Source organism: Toxorhynchites rutilus, chromosome 2 (genome assembly GCF_029784135.1).
Source record: "Toxorhynchites rutilus septentrionalis strain SRP chromosome 2, ASM2978413v1, whole genome shotgun sequence".
In the NCBI taxonomy this organism is placed as follows: domain Eukaryota; kingdom Metazoa; phylum Arthropoda; class Insecta; order Diptera; family Culicidae; genus Toxorhynchites; species Toxorhynchites rutilus.
In genome coordinates, this window is record NC_073745.1 from 293,699,860 (window position 1) to 293,717,211 (window position 17,352).

The 17,352-nt window shown below is 34.5% G+C and overlaps 1 protein-coding gene across 2 annotated transcripts in view; it reads right to left on the minus strand.

Annotated features, from left to right (window-relative positions):
* LOC129764994 (uncharacterized) overlaps positions 1-17,352 on the minus strand; it is a 196,396-nt gene that overhangs the window by 148,766 nt on the left and 30,278 nt on the right. The window lies entirely within an intron of this gene.

Here is a 17,352-nt window from a genome sequence, read left to right on the forward strand (position 1 = left end):
AATTGTGTGGGGGCGGGGGAGTTCATGTACCGGTTCGCGGTTATATCTCTCAATGATGTCAACCGTAACAACGGAATGGCACGACTGTTTTGACCATGTGAGCAATAATCATGAGTTGTGAATGCTGTGTCGATGACAATGGCGGGATGCGAAACAGCTGTTTTTATGGCGTAAATATGAAGAGGTCATTGAATTTGCTAATAATTCTTCTAATCGGAAAACCACAAGTATAATCGACAATATTCTTGGTTGAGAATTTCGCCATTTCAATCTTATTTGCAATTCTAAAATAAAGCTAGAAATTTTCAGATATTCTAAATACATCCTGGATTGATTTCATGCGTAAATCCGCTAATCAGATAACGTCTTCTCATTTTTAAAATCAGATGGACATTTAGGTAAATGATGCCTCTTACTAAACTAATCGCTTAACATTCCCAGCCAAAATGAGTTCAAAAGTGAAACTGTATTGATTTTATTTCGATGAAACGTTGACACCCATTTATCTTTGGAAGCTGAGTACTTCTCACGGGTTCAAAAATGTAGCTTCGAAACTGTTGGTTGTACAGCAAAACTGTTTACGAATAAGTTGTGGGAACATATAGTGGTAGCTATCCAAAATCACATTTTCATTATCATTTGTCTTGTTTTAATTTCGACTGATTTTTCATAAGAATTTTTCCAAAAAAATCGTAACTACATATCAAGACGTCTGATTAAAATATGAAGTATGACAAAAAAAAATTAAAAATTAAAATTTCATATCAAACAAACAATCAAAGAATCAATTTAGTAAAAGCAGCACTTCAAAAACACCGTTCGAAAAACATTCTCAAAAATTAAATTACATATGTTTGATTCCATATCTAAAAACATGTTTTTATATTTTATGTAGAATACTCTTTTGATTTAACGAAGCTTGACGTAAAGTGGTGCCTTGTCAGACTCTTCAAAGTTAATTTATGAAATTGCAATACTTTGTGAAATTTTAATCATTGAAGAAAAGTAAAACAAAACATAGAACCATTATGCGGTTCAATATGAATAACTATATGAAACGTTTTATCCCATGACTCCAGATATAACCAGTTTTATATAATAAAAAATATTGTTCGTTAAATGATTACAACTTCAAAATATATTGAAATTTCATAAATTAAAAAAAAAAATTTCTTCATTTTGGAGAGTTCGGAGAGTTCGGTTCGGCATAGTGGTCTATGCATCAAACATTGTTAAACTTTAAATTCTCACACAATAAATGGATAGGAGGGTTTTTTGAGATATGAATGTTTTAAGAGATTTAAAAATTCATTTTTTCCAATTTTTGAGTTAATTTCTCACTATGTATTCACAATTTAATTATTCCTAAATATTTCAATAATTTCCCTATTTTACTAGAACTTTGCCAAATTTTAATCAATCGTCTTGTTTCCGAATTGCGAGTTTTTTTTGGGAAAAGTTCAATGATTCTGATTACGCCCTTATAAATACAATCAGTTCCAATGTAAATTGGTGGTATGATAATGAAAATTGTGATTTTGATTAGTCTCCACTTTATGTACGAGGTTCCAAAGGAGGTTCGGAGAGGGGTTGTTTCGTTGTCGATTTGGTGTGGAATTACTCTTTGTGTATTCCATTGAGGATTTTTTTTAAATTAAAAGGTAACACCTAATTTGAGTAACTAAAAAACCATTTATTTTTTTCTCTTCATATATGGATTGTAAAAAATTTGAATCATTTTGAAGTATTGACCACATTTACAATTTAAGCTATTTATGAATAAACGTAATCCGATAATGAAATATGATTCTAGTAGTTATTTAAAATCATAAATCTGCTGCTAGAACTTCAAACTTAAAAATTTAATTACAACATATTCAAAAAAAGAAAAAAAAGGACGAAAATGCGCTCTGTTCTTAAATTATTCAAATTTCACCAGTAACATGCACGAACACATTTAATTGAAAATTATCGCAGTACTGGGTCCTACAAATTCGAATAACATTTCACGATTTCGGAATATCAAAAATATATAATATTTTTTGTATCACCCAATGGAAGAATTTCATGTCAATTCGACTAGACATTGGCAGCACGATCTCAGATTGCACTGGAACATTGTGGGTGTAAAACACTGGTCGTTTTGTACTTTCTTTTAAATTTACACCGAAAAAAAATATTTTGAAAATTGAATTTTTTTCCCAAAAGCCATTATTTTAATTTAAAAAATACGACGTATTGATGACTTGTTGATTATTGAAAGGCTTTTCACATATTTTCAAGAATTCAAAAAAAAAACTTTCCTGAGAAAAACTAAAAAAAATTTTAAAAATATTTTTTAGTGTATTTTTATATTAGTTTGTTTTGTTTTTTTTTAATTTGCCACACTTTATTCGTTGGACTAAATTATGTAGGTCTTATAGTCTTTGAGTTAGAGTTTTTGTAAACATTGAAGAAAAAAACTTCGGCCATTTTAGGAAATCGTCTAGATTTTTTAAAATTTCATGTACGCATTGTTGTCTCAACGGCACCCGCAAAGTTTTTCATTCTCATGTTAGCAAGCCAGCAACTAGTGAATAACTTCACACTCATCCATTCCCGGGCACACATCGAGCATAGGAAGTATGGTAAGTCGATCGTCCACATGTAGCTCAAATCGTTCAAACTAAGCTGAAAACACTTCAGTGGAACTTCAAAAGCGATTAGTCAACACTATATGTTAAAGCTGTAAGTTGATTTGGAAATATTACTGCTGTGCCGATTGCTCGCACCGCTCAGAGGAAGCATTATGTGCAATGAAATATGCCTTTTGGTGGACAGAAAAAGTAATTGTGCTTTCAAATATGTTTGCAGTTTCTATATTTATTTTAGCTGTTTGAGAGTCGATTCCGCACATGTCACGTAGCAAGTGATACAAATTGTTTTGCTCTGTGGCCTCAATTACGATTCGGCAATAAACCTGTCGTTGGCGGCGACGAAGGCGTCCAAAATGGCCTTTTTCAAGGCTGAGAGTTTAGGTTCAGTCTTCCAAATGGTTAAGGTTAGAGGCGAATGAATTTTACAGTTTTAAAACTTCTCTCTATATTCCTCTTTTTTTCTCTCTCTCCCTCTCTCTCTCTTAGAAGCAGAAGCCTTGAGCATCGGATCAATGAAATAGAATCTTTCACCCTTTTTTCGAATCTTTTACCCAGTTCCTTAATCAGCTCCACCAAAAAAACTGATACAAATATGCTTTAAAATTATCTGCCTTCACCAACCATTGTTCTGATAGTGTTTTCTCTCTTTCAGCTATTCATGTAGCATCGTGAATTCAGGGTTTTCAGCCTGAAACCAACAATTCAATCTGTGGCAAAATTTCCTCCAAAAAAGCAACAGTCTTCAGTCAGTATTCTGCAAGCAGTCACGTTTATACCGAAATATTTTTCATCTGTACCATTTTTCTCACAAATGTGTATCGCAATCTCTACAATTCAAAATATTTGTTGCATGGAAAAATTTATTGAAAAAATAATACCAAGTCTCAATGATTAGAATTCAACATTGTTATCATCGTATCGTTACTTTGTCGATTTAGAACAACAAACTGTTGTTATAGTTAGAGGAAAATCACTCGACAGTTTTCGAGAAGTGAAGCATAGTAAGAATATACGAGCGAACTGTCATTACCTTTTTGTTCAACAGGGATTTCTATACGACGCAATTTCATATTAAGGCACGGTTTTCATCCCCCATCATGATGAATCACCCTAAGCTTGAAAATCTCTATAATAAAGACAAAAAATCCCCATCATAAATACTGAAAACGCTTCCAATACTTCTTTGATGCTTGTTAGGTTAGGAATGTTTCTTGGATTTAAAATTGAGGGTCCAAAATCAAATCTCTGTCTCACCAATTTTACCAACTCCACGTGTCATTAACTTATCACTCCAGAAAATCTTTGTATAAAAATCTGTTATCTGTGCCGTACAGAATATGAACCAAAAAAATAGAAAAAATCTGTACCTTTCCATATAAATCTGAGCTTGTGGCAACACTTCTCTAGACAGCGATCAGCCAATAACATCAATTTGCAATCTCTGTTCCGACTTGCACTGGTACAACATATTATTTGAACTTGTCACTCGAAATGCATTTGGACCGTGTGCTTCGGCGTCGTAATCATTCAAATGAGTCATTTAAGAAAGAAGAACCGGAAAAGTGCCCGTAGGATTAATTCTTTACTGTCGTATTAAATGTTGATACCGGTGTCGTTGAAAGAACAAAGAAATTTCGAAAAATTTAATATTGGAGTTGGAATCAATTTACGATCGGTCAAGAGTATTCAAGGGTTGAAAATTTTCTCGACATGCCACGGAATGTATACTTGTGACTTTATAAAGAAATACAGAATATAGCCCGTTTTCTTGCTTCCAACTTTCTCACAAGTTTAATCTAATAATATTTAAAAAAAAAAGAATAAGTGGGTAACATATGTGATATAACCGCAAGGTTGACGTGAGACTATGTTAACCAATTACCAAGTTGGCTTGGTAATCATTGATTGATATTGATTAAATTATTGATTGAATGAAACAATTTTCGAATTCAATTGAATTCAACATATTTGCTGTGAATTAGAACAAACGCCAAGTATTTGTAATGCACCTTAGTTTTGATGGCTGTGTTAGAGAACATAACTGCATGTATTTGCAATGCCAATTTCCCAGGGACCTTGGTTAAGATGGCTGTGTTAGGGAACACATGTCGATGGGAACGAAAGTTCCCCCTACTAGCACGTATTTGCAATGCCGATTTTTCCCATGGACCTTTTGAAATCTCTGTAAGGAACATCTTCATGATACTGATTTGGTAATTTTAAAAAAAAAATCATTCAGTGAAGAAATCTCAAATAGCCAAAAATGAGAATTGCTTTTCTAGCAACTTAATGCAAAACTACGCAATGATCAAATTGCTCAAGAAAAGATGGCCACCAGAAAACCAAGCTAAAAATGTGGATCCGGATCTTGTATTCAAATCTCTGAAATGAAAATTGATTACGAACCTGGAGTAAAATTCTGAAATTGATGTTCTGTGCACTATTCAAAAATAGTTCTGGATAGTACGACAAATCAGAAATTATATTGAGCAAACCATCCGGATTAAAACAAAGAAACAACCCTGTCGAACTTGAAACATTGCGAACTTGGAAGACGATGTATGGCAAATTTTAGCAGATCAAAACACCGAACCGTTCCGAACAGTCACCAGCAATAGAATCTTTCGGGTTTCACAAACACTGGTTATCCTTGAAAACACCGGCGGTAAATGGTGCCCGATGAGACCGATGAACAAACACAACTCGAACTGGTGATTGTTTGCGAATTTTAAAATGCGTTTTTATTAACTTTCGCTCGGTGCAGCCTGATGATGATCCCTTATTCTCCCAAGCCCCCGCGCCTCTGTAATGCATTTCTGCGCGCTGGTTTGTGTGAAAATTGAAATCGAAACCGGCTATTACTCATTAGCCGCGCACAGTTCAATGCCTGTGCGTGTGTATGCTCCCGGGCGCGCGTTAAACGCGAGCAAACAGTAAAAAGAGAAAATTCTAAAATTTATTAACTTTATGCTAATTGGTTGGCACTCCAAACAACCCTTTTCCTGTGTGCTATGTTTGAACGCAGAAGAATTGATGGTCACGCGAGAGCGAGAGGAAGGCTGAATGAATGAATGAATAAATAAGTTTCCAAGCAACCTGCAACTAGGTTAGCTCTAGTCGCGTCTCACAACGTCGAGAGCCCATCGAGACGAACGCACAGCGTTTCGATGCGTCCCTTTTAACATCCAACTCTCGTGTTTCGCGCTATGCCTGCGACCGTGCGAACGCAAATAAGTCGTCGAATGACTTTTTCCTTTTTCCTAAGCGCGCATCATTCTTTCACCCGAAGAGTTAGGCTGTTATGAACTTGAACACTTTTCTCCGGAGTAAGAGTATCACCAATCCCGCGAGTCGTGCACATTCTGGAAGAAAAACGGAACATAAATACGCCAACTCGATACGATACATTGTATTTTAACGTTCATAAAAATGCGCGCTTTATTGCTCCACATGAACAATTTAATTTTCTGCAGCGTTTATCGATTGTTTATGGCACAAGCACTACGCACACAGTTTGGTATTGGTTTACCGCGCCTATCTTAATTGAATTGAACACAGACACCCACGGTGCAAGTCGGCTCCCAGTGCACGACCGATATCTCAACTTCAAAGGGATAATGTTTGGCGGCACCTATTCACAGGAGAAAAGAGATGCTGCTCTGATATATCGTCGTTTCGTCGTCGGCTACAAAGCGATAAAGTACAACACACTTGGATAAACAGTTCAATTCGCGGACTTTTCGGAAAGTGCGGTAGATAAAAGAATGCAAAGAATCTCTTGTTTTGTTGCTTGTAAACACGAGAGGACCATCAGTGTTATTTAGATTATATTTGTGAATCGTGCTTACGAACAAAGAGTGTTTGTTTGTTAAATATGAGGGAACGAAGGACACGCAATTAGTGTCTAATGTTGCATCATTATTCGCGAATTTGTCACTCACTGTTGTCGTCAAAGATATAGTTGTGACAATTGTAATATTTCATTGATCATAGGTAGATTATTACTATTACACCTATGGGTAAAAATCAAGAATATTATGATTGTTCACAATACATTTGAACAATTAACTGAGGATTTTCCCTACTGCTATGAGAAATCGGAACGTTTTTTGATAGCTCTGAATTATCGCCAAGACGTAATTGTAATCAGACTCCAACCTAAACTGGAATATTGAAACGAAAAAAGGAAGAGTAGAATGATCACCTACAAAAAAAGAAATCTTTAAGAGTTCCAAATCATAGAACAGATCACGTTTGCATACCAATCGAAACGCAAATTCTCTGAATTTTTTTTAATACGCATTACATTATTATTCCCCAATCCGTAAACGGTTTCAATTCACGAAAATTGGAAACACTCCTTTTGTCCATTACTTTTGTTCTGCGTATTTCACCTAACCTATCCGAGCCGTCATTAGTTGCAACGAACAACTAATATATCAGAGTGATACTACATTAATATACCACTGCGAATCAGGCACGCATAAATCACTTGTAATGTAGATTTCAAAAACTTGAAATGTAAATTTAACGTTCGTTCAAACGGACTATGTAGAGAGAGGAAATATTGCGATATAAGCTCCGCCTGTTTTCAGCAAGTTGAATATAGATTAGAGATAAAACGGATATCCGATAACTATACGGTATCCGGCTTATCCGGCCAATATTTGCCAATTAGAAAAAAAATTCTCATTTACTTAAGATAAATCATAACACAATACAGCCATTCCATGCCAAACCGATATGGTGGTTCTCAGATTTTCGTCAAAAGTGGTAGTTTTGTTCTTTATCGCAAATCATGAGACCCGCATTTTTTTATTTTTTTGTTAGGGCGACCATTTCCATTTTAGGGTGCTCCAAAAAAACCGTTTTTTCGAATTTTTGCCAAGAATGGCTTTTTTCAAAAAAATAATAACTTTTGAACTACTAGACCGATTCAGATGATCGACATATCAAATTAAAGCCAATCACCTGGTCTTTTTTACCCGTAGAAAATTTGAATTCTGCATTGTATTCGTTTTTTATTGTTTTTATAGTCTCGGGACCAAAGGCGCAATAGTTTTTAATATTTTTTCTGGGAAGCTGAGGATTTTTCACATAACATATCTCAAAACCAGGGAGGCGTTTTTTTCGTTTTTGAGTTATGATTATTCAAAGTTACCCGATGGTCTATAACGCTTTATTTGCTTCATGTACGCCTGTCGTTTCTCTCAATTTTGTATTTTGCTTATAAAGTACCGAATACCCGGCCGCCGGATATCCGCCTTTCCGGCCTCGAAGCTGGCCAGATAACCGGTATCCGACCAAACCACTATTCGTTTCATCACTAGTGTAGATATACTATTCGTGATTTCAAATCACAGTCTCAATCCAGTTAGCGAGCAAACAACAATTCTTTCCCCATGCATAGAGGTTTCTCTAGATAGAAAGAATGAATGAAAAATATTGCAAACAGCGGTGCAATTTTGTTCGGTGGAAACACTGCGTCGTTTTTCATGCTGTCGAATGTGCTTCTGCAATTTTTGCATCATACGCACACATTGTTGTTGCGTTCCCAAAGGCACATCTGAGAGGTTGGTAAATGTGAAATATAGGAATATCCAGAGTGACATACATGTGAATTGAATAAAATGATTCGAACTAAATGAAGAAAATAATAATTAATTATTATTTTCTTCATTTAATTCGAATCATTTTATTCAATTCACATGTATGTCACTCTGGATATTCCTATATTATAATACGTCAACTATGCGATCGTGTGTTGGACAGAACACTTTCCTTCCCCCTTTTTAATTTTTTTCTTGAGAAATGCGTCTGAAACCAAAAATTATGTTATCCATTGCTTTCGCTCCCGTGGTCGAGTGGTTAGCTTCCCACATTATCATGCCGGAGGTCCGGGCACAGCTTCTAATCACCTCTGGAAGCTGTTCGATGGGAAGCGTTCAGTCTCTTTATCTCTTTATGTGTTTATGTTATAAATAAGATGGTTATATAACAAGTATCCGAATATATCATTAATTCGAAACACGTTTTCTCAAAACACATTTATCCGAACAAGAAAAAAACACGATCATGATTTCAGTTTTTTTCCGAAATTGAATAAAATCAATGGTTCTGGGAATAATCCCAAGAGTGTTCGCTTAGTATAATAAAATTAAATTCGTTTGACAGTATTTAAATAAAAATATGTCATTCGAGCGGGATCCCGACCTGGAAAAATGAAAAAGATCGAAATTTTTGTTATTATGTTTTAGCGTAGATTATAATCTTTTTCACGCGGGTTTTTTTAATGCGGCTTTTATACGCGGTTTTAGGAATTTACGACATTTATTTTTACGCGGATTTCAGAATTTACGCGTTTTTCACGCGGAATATGGGATTTACGCGGCACATATCAAATGCGTAAAAAGTTACTTTAGTGTAAATAGATTTAATGTGCTAATTGATGTGAATTCAGTCAATCAGTTGTTAGAATATGGATTGCATTTTAAACTAATAATTCACTGTTTGTTAGATTTTTATACGGATTTTCAAATCAACACGGTTCATTTTACGCCGGTTTTGTAATTTACATGATTTTTTTACGCGGATTTTGGAATCTACACAGTTTTCCTTTGCGCGTTTTTTTACGCGGAATATGGAATTTACGCGGTTTTCAGGGGTTTTTAGCGCGGCACGTATCAACCGCATAAAAAGTGACTCCAGTGCAAGCAAACCATTTGTCATGACAATGTCATGCGAAAATGCGAAAACAGAATAGAAACTGAGAGAGGTTGGCGTCGACATCATGCCTCATACCGTATGAGTCATATGCTCCAGTGTAAACAGATTTAATGTACTAATTGATGTAACTTTTCACGAAATAAGTTTGTATCACTCATTAGTAGTTGAGAATTAAAGGGAGAAACAGATATCATGATTGTAGCATTCAAAACAAATTTAGATAATCAATTGTTAGAATATGAATCGCATTTGCAACTAATAATTCACAGTTTGTTAGATTTTGAAATTAACGCGGTTTGTTTTTACGCGGTTTTTTAAATAATTCCACTGTATTTCAGTATCCATACGGCATGAAAAAACGTTTTTTTCAATCGCCATACGGCATGAAAAAACGTTTTTTTAATCGCATGGCTTAGCGGTTTTTTGTTATTTTTTTTATACTAGTATTTAAGTGTCGTTTATCCCTAAAAAAAATTGAAAACAAATTCCATGGACACCATTTTTGTGATTTTTTTTCCACAATTTCATAAGCATTGCGTGGAACAATTTGTTTGGTATTTTGAAATCTGTAGAAAATTTGCCTTTTGAATGCACTGCTCTAATTTTCATACAAAAGTATGTTCGTACAGGGTAACTTCGATATAACGTACATTTCAATTTTAAAATTGTACGTTGTATCGAATTGTACGTTATATCGAAGCATAATAAAGGACTCACAAACGTAGCCTATAATACATAATTTTGTTGCTGCTTCAGTAAAGTTAATGAATAAATTCAATTAGAAGACGAAGCCAGCCTTTCTCATGTTTCCCTTCGTACTGTTGATTAAAACTTGATTCATTTAGAATCCGGCATCAAAAAACCAGCTGTATTTCGGGATTGATCAAAGGTACAAAACATGTTTTAGCATCACAATATAGTTCAATATAGTATAGATAGTTCATTGTTCTTTAAAAAAAAATTAAACTTTTCCTTTACACTTTGGAAATGTGTACGTTATATCGAGGTAAAATGTACGTAATATCGAGGGTACGTTATAAAGAGGGTGCGTTATAATGAGGGTACGTTATATCGAAGTTTATCTGTATTATGTTCTTATGTGTAAATTTTTTTCATAGTTTTTAGGATATTTATATTTTTTTGAAAATTTTAGAAATTCTGAGAACAAACTTTTTTTTAGACCAAACAGTAGATTAATTTGTTATTGTAATGTATAGGGACGTGTTTTTTATATTTGTGATTTGCAAAAAAATATTTTATATTTATTGCAATTTCGAAATCTTGACATTCTTTAAATTTTGATACTTAGTACTGCTCTAATTTTTATTAGAATTTGCTTGTATGTGTGTTTATATGTTTGGGATTTTTTTTCAGATTTCATATTTCTATTTTTGTGATTTGAAATCTTCAAAAAACCTTTCGCATTTTTGAAAGAGTGCTGGACTGCTTCAATTTAAATTTAAATGTGTTCGTACGTGTTTTCTTACATTTGTGATTTTTTTAAACTTCTGAAGCCTTGCGCTGAACAAAAAGAAAAATATTGGAGATTATAATTTTTGGTATTTCAAAGTTTTGAAGATTTTTTTTATTCGAATTTTGAGGTCCAGTACCGCGTTAATTTTTATTTGAACGTTTTCATACGTGTTCAAATTAATTTTTTTTAATTTCAATTTATTTTTTTTTATTTTGCTTTTTTTCTTCTAAAAATAAAAAAAATTAATATTGATACATAGTAATTTGATTTTTTTTTTGAATTTTAGAAAATAAAATCGAGATTCAATTTTTTTTATTTTAGATCCAGTATTGTACTAACTTTGATTTGAAAGTGTTATTACGTTTTTTACGTTACGTGTTTTTTATATTTGAGAATCGTCCGATTTTCTAGAGCATTGCGCGTTACAAAAAAATTCTGTAATATTTTTTGATATTTTGAAATATGTTTTGATTTATTTAGAGACTTAGTACTGCTCCAATTTTAGTTTTCTCATATTTGTGGTCTAATTTCACAATTTCTGAAGCATTGCATGGAACAAAAAATTAATTGAAATTTTTTGGCGTTTCTAAGTTTTGGAAAGTTTCTCTGTTCGTGAGTATTTTCGGAGTTTTACGAACATTGTGTAACAAAAAAATCATTTTATCGTGTTTTGAAATCTAGTTTTTTTTTAAATATCGACAGTACATTAATTTTTATTTAAATGTGTATATATTTCGTACGTGTTTTATTTTTATGTCTTTTTCCTGATTTTTTGGAGCATTGCGCAATAAAAAATTTGTCCACAGATGCAAAGAGCACAAACGAGAGAAGAGAAGAGACGCATTTACGGTGTATGCCATTGCAAAATAAATGCAGCTACAGTGGGTATAAAAAGAAGTTCCATTCGCATTGAGTTTTCAAGCGTGAAATAGGCGTATTGGCGGACTAATCGATTTTTCAGACCACTCTAATTCTGAAGCAATTTTTTTTTTGTATCAGAAGGTCCACGTATTTAGTTTAGACAAATAAAACAATATCCAAAAATGTTGAGGACAAAAAGGGAGCGTAAACACAAAAGTTGGCGCCATTGTGTGAACAGAAACAAACCAAAATGGGAATAGTGTATCCCATACATTGCTGTGTTCGATTGCGCAACCCAAGAAAAAATATTCGCTGTTTTTCCTATTCCGTTGTGAATTTAAAATTATAGATAACTTTTCTGTCATCTCTGAGTCGCACACGAAGGAGGGTAATTCGCCACACAATCCCACCAGTTCCAAAAAAAAAAGTCAATCCAACACACGATTTCGCAAACCTCATACACTGAATAGGAATAAAAAAAAACGGTCTCATGACCCGAATAAGCTCTCCTATATAGCCATTGGTAACCCAAAGTGACACCAACGCATCCCGGCGACGAACCTCATCATCTGTGAGGGTGTATGTGTGTGTGGTGATGCAAATTTTTGCAAATCATGCAGCGGAACATTCCATCATCCGTTCGTCGAATGAGATGAAAACGATTTATCATCTTTTGTCAAATTCGTTTTTTTTCACCGTAAATAATATGACAATTTTTGTTCAGCATTTGTTTGCTTCCGCGAGGTGTGAATCCACGCGCAATTAGCTAATAATGGCGCGCGTTTGGGGTCGCGCTCGGCACATATTTGGAGTGCGTCAAAAATCACACGTTCCGAAGACAAAAAAGATGCCATTTTTTTTTTGGCACGGGAGAACGGCTTCTCGGCATGTTCCAATGGGTGATTTGGAATGGTATCACGGTAGAAAATTCTACCTCGCTGGAGCGGAATCGTCGCCGCGCTTGGTCGGGAGGGAAGGGTCAGGGCAAATCACGCGGAAAGGGGGTGTTCCAAACGAATGACGGCGCGGCTATCGCTCAAATCGTCGCGCTCCGAATGTCTCTGCCGCGTGTTTTTATCGACATCGGTGGTATGTTTACATAATTTGTCAGTCAAGAGCTGAGGGGGGAAGCAGTGGTGATTGTAAACAGTGCCCGAAGTGGTGTCGAGCAAAGTGTTTTGAATGTTACTGGTAGAAGAGATTGAATATATAAATTTCAGGGGGACATTTTGGTAGTGGTATTATGATTACCGCGCGCATTTTGGCGATTCGTAGACCGGGCAATATCGAGCCACTTTAGATCTCTGATCGATACGTATCATCGGGCGACCGCCAATATGTTTCTGCCCTCAATTGCTGAGTTTTCTATGTTAACAGCTTGTGCTGTGCTGGCCGTCAAAGGCCAAATATATACAGACTAAAGGGAGTGTGGTACGCCACCAGAAAGTGTAAAAACGCCTTGGCGAAACTAGCGAAAAAGAGGCTCCTCCGCGTTGTCGTTCATCAACACGCTCGTCGTTGCATGTATACATAATTTTACTTTCAATCGCACTCAAAGTTTCATCGCTGGATAATTTCACACCACCAACAGGGGAGGTTTTTGATTGCAACTCGTGCGGCTGCCTGTACCTGCTGCTTAATATGCATTGGTTGTGTTCTTTTGCCTCAGCTCTCTTGGTCCGTCCCTGGCTTCATCACCGTGTGAAGCCCATACGGCTTGCAGTCACGCTGTTTGAAGCTGAAAGGAAATATCGAGTATTGCACACACAGACCACACGGAGCAGCACGCAAAAGCGCATCGTTCGTTGGCAAGCGATTTTCAACTGCTTGCCTAAAACCCCCACAGCCCCGACCCCCCGTGATCGATCGCATGTGAATGGTTCAATACGCGCGGCGCACGGCCATGGTCTTCTCGGTATCTCTACTGCTCCATCAGCTGCAAAGCCAATACATATGGAAATCTGCGAAATGAAAATCGATGCAAACTGCACCACGCACACTTCCATATGCTTTGGTTATATGTGGCTAATGTTGCTGTTGCAGCGCATTGCAGATCTGAGGTCGTGTACAGCCTCTCTCGTGGTTGGCAAGGTAGGAGGAAAAGAGTTATTGTTATTCTACGGTTGGTTTGTTTCCGCGCACCAAGGAAGCAGACATAAGGTGGTGTTTGTGTTGATGTTACTGGTACTAGTTACACAAAACACAGCCAGTGAACATGGTCGTGAATTAGAATTTCAATAAACGCAAGCAGACAAAGCATAGAATACCTTCGTTCGATCAATCGATCGATGGCATCCCAGACGGAAAATTTATTACATCTCAGGTGAGATTGTTTTAACATAATTTACTGCGGGTGCGGGTATAACAATCTTAGGCCCTGGTCGTCCTTGGCCTCTAATAAAATATAAATAAAGGGAGCTCTACCACACGCAGTTCGATGAGTTACTAAAGGGTAACCTGTGATTTTTCCGCAGAGTGGCGTTTCCCAAAACCAATAATTTCATTACATGCTTCAAAATGCACGTTTAAAAAGTGAGTGTGAGTGCTGTTCAAATGCCTTCACATAAGAACAACCACCTATTATCAAGAAACACCTAATGCTCTGAAGAACAACTCGAAGCTGCTTCCAAGATTGATATAAATCACACCAACTCTTTGTAATTAACGCCAAAAACTGTGCGATTGGATATTGTCATGATTCAAAAACCAACAATTCTAGGGCATTCTTGAATTGTCTTTACATCGACAAGCTTCGTAATACACCAAAATCCAAGTTCCTGTTTCGATGAATGGTCCGAACTCTGGTTTCGAAATTTTCGAAAAAAAAACCTTTTTTTAATTATGATGGTCCCACCTCATTGCCCTACAAAGGTTTGAGTTGAAAAAACATCTGAAAATATCCAAGATTTGTGTCTCTGAAAATCCCAATATTCAATGATTCAAGGCATAACTTCAAGGTATCAATGTTCTATGATCTTAGAATTCTTCGAGAACAATTCCAAGAAGAATCGTTTATTTCATTTGAGACTTTTCATGACTATATATCTTTATTTCAAAAAACGGTAATTTGAGAAAATTATGTGGTCTTTAACATATTTTGCTGGAAAACTTGTTGGTTGAATCTAAGATACACTATTTCTACACGATTTTTGAAATCAACATTAAAATATAAGGTATAGTGGTATAGTGGAAAACAAATCCATTTGTGTATGATTTGTTCTTAGCCTTAGCGTTAGGCCCGGCGTACTTCTCGCCCAAAAATTATTTTTTTAAAGTTTCTTTCCAAATTTTCACGACTCCTCTCTCGAATTTCAATTACTGATTGACTTTAACACTTCAAATTCAATTGAATTTAACACCTGACATAGACCATAACACACACCAAACAATACCATAAATCGATGAACAAATGATCTTTTATGCAAAAATCTTCATTAAAATTAGTATTTAAATAATGTTCGGAATTGAAGACAAAAGTTTTCGGAATTGGAGACAAATTTTTAATTTTCTACCATGGATATGTATTTGTCAATTTTATTGTAGACGAATTTAATGCCAACTCGTCTTAGGAGCTAACATCACCATCTCAGATAGTGGTGAAACGTTGTGGGTGTAAAGACATGGGTCATTTAAGCAACTTTGCATACTTGAAATATTCGAAAAAGGATTAGAGTACGTTTTGGAAAAAGACAATTTTTTTTCTTAGTTTTTTACAAAAATTTATAATTTAAAAACTATGATACCTACAAAATTCTTGTCAAAGGATGAAATGTAAGAAATTGTTTCAATTTTCATAAAAAAAAACCAAAAGTTTTTTGGAAAAAAATTTCGCTGAAAAAAAAGGTTTTTTTTTATTTTAAAAGTTAAAATTCATTTTTCACAAAAACGTATTTTTTTTAAATTCCCAAATATATATGTATGAATAGCCCTTACAATTTCCAACAAGTCGACCATACATCGGAAGATTGTCACTTTTACAGGGAAAAAGTTTTTCGAACAACAATCTTTTCATGTTTCCTTTGAACAAAATACAACTAACCCTAATTCTGTTTAAAGTCAAGATAGCGATATTGTGTGTTCGACAAAGTTTTAGATCTTGTTAAAATATAAACTTTTGTCGAAGACATCAACTATCTATCGTTTATAGTTTTTGCAATATAAGGCATTATTGTATGAACACTCCTGGAAAAATAATGTTTTACTTGTAACATTTTTGTGTGTAAATTCTCACGTTCGACATGTTCTTGATATGTTTCTAAATAGAGAACAGTTATCAGAGCATGTAAATTGTGATAATTTATACATAAAAATGTTACAAATTAAACATTGATAGCATTAATAGTATGTTTTCATTAAAAATTATCAAAGAGTTTTTTGGAAAAAAAATTAATTAAAAAATATTTTGGAAACTAAAATTCATTTTTTTCGAAAACACGAGCTTTTAAAATTCTGAAAAAATAGGTATGAACAGCCCTTAAAATTTTTAACAAGTTTTCCATACATCGGCCGATGGGAACATTTGCATGGAATGATTTGTTTGAACAACAACTTTTTCATTTTTTTCTTTGAAAAAAATGCATTAATGTTTAATTCGTAACATCTTTTTGTTTCAATTATCGCAATTTACATGCTCTGATAACTTTTCTCTATTTAGAAACATGTCAAACGTGAAAATTTACACACAAAAATGTTGCGAGCAAAACATTATTTTTTTCAAGAGTCTTTTTACAATAATGACTTATATTCCAAAAACTATAAAAGATAGATAGTTGATGTCTTCGACAAAAGTTTATATTTTAACAAGATCTAAAACTTTGTCGAATACAATATATCGCTATCTTGACTTTAAAGAAATTAGGATAAGTTGTATTTTTTTCAAAGAAAACATGAAAAAGTTGTTGCTCGAAAAACTTTTTCCCTGTGAAAGTGCTCATCTTCCGATGTATGGACGACATGTTGGAAATTGTAGGGGCTATTCATATATATTTTTGGAAATTTAGAAAAAATACGTTTTTGAGGGAAACAAATTTTAATTTTTAAAATAACTTTTTTGTCAGCGAAATTTTTTCCAAAAATTTTTTGGTATTCTTTTGTGAAAACTTGAATAATTTCCTACATTTCATCCTTTGACAATACTTTTGTAGATATCATAGTTATTAAGTTATAATTTTTTGTAAAAAAATTGGCTTTTTCCAAAAAGTAGTCAAATTATTTTTCGAATATTTCAAATATGCAAAGTTGCTTAAATGACCCATGTCTTTACACCCACAACGTTTCACTACTATCTAAAATGGTGCTGCCAACGGCCTGTCAAGTTGGCATGAAATTCGTCTGTAGTCAAGAAATAGTACCATTTTGAATGATGAGATACTGTTTAATGGTCAACAAAGCTTAAGTGTTCGGAATTTGAGACAAAACAGTGTATGAATAACGTTTTGATTTTTATGATTTTCAACTTTTCTACCCGTTTTGAAATTCTATTTTGGCATATAATCATCACGCAGATCATTCATTCAAGATCAAAATCATTCAAATTAGTCAGTTTATTCGTCTAGAGGTTGCCGTAATGAAATCTGTGTTTTTGGTCTCAAAAAATCTTTTCATCTGAGTTTGTTCTCAGAAAATCTGTATCAAAATCTGTATTATCACTTCGCG